Source organism: Etheostoma cragini, chromosome 4 (genome assembly GCF_013103735.1).
Source record: "Etheostoma cragini isolate CJK2018 chromosome 4, CSU_Ecrag_1.0, whole genome shotgun sequence".
NCBI classification, from domain to species: Eukaryota; Metazoa; Chordata; class Actinopteri; order Perciformes; family Percidae; genus Etheostoma; species Etheostoma cragini.
This window is the reverse complement of record NC_048410.1, coordinates 23,304,129-23,309,208: the sequence shown is the minus strand read 5'-3', so window position 1 is coordinate 23,309,208 and position 5,080 is coordinate 23,304,129. Positions and strand designations below refer to the sequence as shown.

Sequence of the window (5,080 nt, the reverse complement as noted above, 5' to 3'; positions counted from 1 at the left end):
CCTTCAAACCTCAAACTCATATATACTCAAACTGTCCTGCAGCGGTTTCTCAAACTATGGTTCTGTGCTCAAACTGGGACACAGAGCTGCTATTGGACTAGGTCTCAACTACACTCTCAACTGCAACAACTCCTGAAGCGCACATGGCCGGAAGTGCAACATGTTACTACACTTCAGAGGGCAAAAAAAACCCACAATTTACTTCAGTGACCAGATTTATACTATTACACCTTATATCGATCTCTGTCATGACTTTTCTTACTCTTTACTTTTAAAAAAAAGGACACACTGCTACGCCTGATGATGTTTCCTTTCCTCCTCCTGCTCCGCTCTGCCTCTTCATTATGCACATGTTCACTTTTGAAATCCCCAACATAAACCCTGTTAAGTTTCTACGTGGCCGAGAAAACAAGATAGGTACGTCTTAAAAAGGGACTCCCATGATTTTTACACATCAAAGTCAGATGACTAGTCATGTGGAGTCAGTCTGTGAAACAACAAACAATTTTGGTGGTTCTGGAGGAGGTATTTTTGACTTTTATGACTCAAGTGGCATATTCTAGATTTGGGTTTGGAAACCACACATTTATAACAAAAAGCCCAGGTTACAAACTGAAGGTGTAGAGTTTGAAAAATGTGGGTGTTTATCACTCAGGGAGGCACTGACATAAACATGTTAAAATACAAATTAAACATTTATCTGAAAAAAAGTGTAACTGTAACGTTTTGCTCAGCTGTTATGGGTTGCCTGTGGACAAAGGAAAGAACACGTGAAAGTGAAAAATTAGAGAATTACAGTTTTACCAGTTGAACAGCCAATCAGAGAGCAGCGGTCACTGACTCAACAGGCTGGACTGACCAACCAGAGCAGTGATTCCCCAAATTGCCCTTTAATATTTATGATTATAAAACTGACTAAGGTGTGTCCCCTATTAAGAATTTTCATAGTTGAATCAGAACTATCAAGTCTTACCTAACGTTGATTGATCGCCGGATCATGTGGGTGGGGGGCGGGTGTACCGTGATCATGAAAGGTGAACCTTTAAATCTGTCGTGATTGGATTTATTTACCCACTTTTAAACAATGAAGTAAAAGCTTCAAACATTTCCAACGAGGCTAGGGATAGGTTAGCCTGACAAGCCAGACCCCCATCAAGATGTTGGGTCTGGGAACTCACCATTGGCAGGGCTCAATCCGAGGGGCGGGATAAACGGTTGTCGTTCAAATTCCTTCTGCACGCAATAGGAAACTACTACAACCAAGTGTCTGCCACATGAGGAGGAGATCAATTACATGACAGACTGCATCACAGAATACATAAAATAGTTTGAGAACATCCCCAACTCACAAGCCGTGGATCACCAGTGACCTGAAAGTCCTTCTTAATGAGAAGAAGAAAGCTTTCAGGTCATGGGACAGACAGGAGCTTAGGGAAGTACAGGATAAACTGAGGGAGTGTAAAAAATCCTGCAGGAGGAAGCTGGAGGCCGGTCTCCAACAGAACAATATGAGGGAGGTGTGTACAGGGATGAAAGAGATCACTGGGTGTGGGGGGGGGAAAGAAGACAAACAACAGGCAGCCGTGAGAGAGCAAACGAGCTGAACTGTTACTTTAACAGGTTTAGCTCACAGCCATCCCCTGCCTCCTCTGTCACCGACTCTATACACAACATGATTAGCCAGACTGAGAAGTCGTTTTTCCAGCTTACAATCCAAAGGAGAGCGGCTGCAAATTGCATTTGCTGCCGCTAGGGTGCGTCTAGTTTTTTAGGCTAGGGATTGGTCTGCAGCGACAACAGTCTATGGTCGAGCGATCTAGAGAGTGAGTGAAGGGAGTGAGCGTTGTTCAAACATAACTGTGAATCAGAGATGTGAACCCTTGTTTTCACCATTTCATCGCTAGAATGCAGCTTCAGCAGAGTATTTCACGATCACTAGCGTTATCTACATCCATATTTAGATGCAACAAATGACATCCAGCTACAAAAAAGCCTTGGAAGTTAGGCTGGAAGTACAAAGAGCCGTTGTGCTATGAAGATGATGTACCGTCTTGTCTCATTAGTGTAAACTGGAAGGTTTCAGAACGTTGCAGATCGTTGCGTTATAAGTAGCTGCAAGTTTACCCTCGTCTTGCCCAGAATCTTTGGTCTGCACTGGGCTTTACATCACCACGAAGATTCCACTGTGATACTGGCAGTCAGATCAGGCTCTTTTCATCGGAACGTTGTATAATTGAATATTTGGGCTAAACTTTACAGACGATTGTCGACCACAGACGCTTAAAGTATGTCGAGATGACTGTTGGATTTCTTTCTGAAAATATATTTCCCCTACATATTGTGGTCGGCTATTCATTACAATTTATTGGCAGCTTTATATGTCCAACGCAACTTACATTTTTTTCCCATGGAGAGGAATTTTGTTGTTTAGCGTCTTGTTGAGGGACCCTTCCACAAGAAACCACCAAACCTACGATTAACTGCCCACTCTGCCATCTGAGCCCTGAGCTACAGCCTTTAATGTATTTATGTTCTGCACTTCAATTCTCCTCAGTTTTGCATTCTTTCCAGTTTTTGTAGCAGTAGAAATTGATTAGTTGGTTTCCTTACAGTCCTGTTTATTTCAAGTGAAGCTCTGTGTACACAAATTGAAACGTCATCATGCAAGATTGCTGTAGATACAGTTTACAGAAAAGTTGCTTGTTGCTGCCTTCTGGGTTTGCTGTAAACATCACCTACCAAAAATATACAAACTGAAAGGTCATTTATATGGAAATAAATGGAGGTGAACACCTAAAAAACCCACTTCAGAAACAGTTTAACCTTAGCTGTGGGCCATCAGTCAGTCTCCTGTAAACATGGAGGGTTTAGCCTCCTCTGCAGACCTTGGGGAGACCACGGATTTGTCATTTTCTCCATCTTTAAGCAGCGAGCCTGTGAGCTGAAACCAAAAAACCTGAGTTAATCCTGAACTGACAGTGTGTGGTTTTCTTCACTAAGTCTGTGAGTCACTGAATGAGCCCAACATGCTTGAAAACACACAAGAGGAACTTTCCCTAACTCTGAGCACTCATAGCGTATATGGACAGTCAGTGTGGGTGTATGTGGTGAAGCATATAGAATTAGACAGTGTGTGTGTGTGTGTGTGTGTGTGTGTGTGTGTGTGTGTGTGTGTGTCTTGGTCCGCTGGGTTTCAGTCCTCCTTGGCGCCCACTTCTGTTCTGTGGAGCCCCTTCAACGTCATTACCCTAAAGTACATTTTCTTGTGCACTTACAGTACGTGCATGTGTGTTTTAGATCAATTTCACCGTATTTCATGTTTTGTCTTGGGGCAGAAATTCTGTATTCTCATTGGTCCCAGTAATGTCAGAGCCGAATTACCACAGACTGATCATTCACCCTTAAATTAATGGTTTAATTCCTGGCGCTGATAGTTAGGGGTGTCAGAGTGGTGAGTACTGCAGAAAAAGACAAAGTAAAATAAAGCATCCAGTGTTTCTTGGGGAAAATGCCCTGAATGTCTGAATAAATATCTACAGTTTTGTTGAATCTGTTTTTTGTTGTCATTTTGGCCTTTTTCAGACTGCGAGGCCAAATCTGTTTTTGGCTGCTCAAGATTTTAAATATAATTATTTTTAGAAAGTCTGGACAGCAAAAAATGATCCAAATTACATTTGGAGGAGGTTTGAAATGCAATTCCAAACAAAATTTTACAGATTTGTCTTAGTTCCAACGCTCCCGTTGCTCGAATCAGATTTCAAACTGTCTTTTGGGTAGCTGAGGTCTATGAAATGCACCTATGCTAATGCAGATAATAAAAGAAAAACCCAGAGGCCGTGCAATCTGAGAGCAGTCTCAGCTAGTAACGTAGAAAGTCGTGTAGATTTTGAACAGCTCACCCGGAGACTGAAGGCAGAGGACATTCAGAAAACCTGTGTCTCACTCAAAACAGCGTGGATAGTTTTTCCCCTAAATTTGTATGTGTGAAAGCACCAGAGACACAAAATAACACCCAAAATCTTTTCATAATATGGGAACTTTAAACAATGAAGCTGCCATGTGAAGTTCGCTGTGTGCGCAGCATTTGATGGGAGCTCAGAGGTGCAGGGGCAAATACACAATGCAGAGCAGAGGGTGGGAGATGGGAGGGTCATGAAGGCCTCTGCAGCCATTGTCATCGAATTGGATTTTTCATTAAGGAGGATTATCTTGTTTTCCCTTTTTGAAAAGTGATGATAACGCTCATTTTCTGCTGTACGCAGGCAGATGGGCTTTTACCTGCAACAACAGAAACAGCTGGTGGTTTGAATACAGTTTTGAGGATTTCCTCCAAATTGTAAAACTAAAAGCATAAGAATAAATCTTTTAATTCCACTTTAACACACACATCCTTCCTGTTTGTCTTTGTTTTTTCCCGGATGTTGCTTTGTCAATAAACTGCTTTTGTTGCACTTTTAGAAAATCTTTTTATAATACAGTTTATTGACAGATGGTTCAATTGAAGAACTGTGTGTTAATTTAATCTCCCCCTGCAATACTCACTGTCCTGACTGACCGCTTTGCTATTACCACACACACACACACACACCCACACACACACACACACACACACACACACACACACACACACACACACACACACGCACACACACGCACACACACTATCTCCCTCTGATGACTCAACACACACTTTCACTTTCTTCTCAAACACCCCCGTTCTGGAAACACCTCTGGCCTCTGCAAACCTCAATAACTGAAGTTATTTTTATCCGTTGAGTGACATTTCAGCTACCGTACTTGGTAGATAAATTGGTAGCAACCTTCCAGAAACACCCAGTCAAATGAGACAAATCTTCAGTGTTACATCATGATCCCAGTAAATGTTAAAGTTAATGGGGTAGTATGTTAATGAAGCAGTGGTTTCCCAGTTAAATGATCATCATGTTGTTCCAAGGGTTTTTCCAGTGTTTCTAGCAAATCCTTTTAATAGTTCTTTTACAGGTTTTTTCAATCGCTAACAAGCGCTTACCCATACTTCAGATATTTTTTCTAAACTCTTAACACAGACTCACACCTACAA

The 5,080-nt window shown here is 41.8% G+C and overlaps 1 long non-coding RNA gene across 1 annotated transcript in view; it reads left to right on the top strand.

Annotated features, from left to right (window-relative positions):
- The first annotated feature begins 1,127 nt into the window (after positions 1-1,127).
- The window catches only part of LOC117944019, a 20,762-nt gene continuing 16,809 nt past the window's right edge, over positions 1,128-5,080 (top strand). The window contains exon 1 of the long non-coding RNA XR_004656476.1: positions 1,128-1,263. This is a non-coding gene — a long non-coding RNA (uncharacterized LOC117944019). The remainder of the gene's footprint in view (positions 1,264-5,080) is intronic.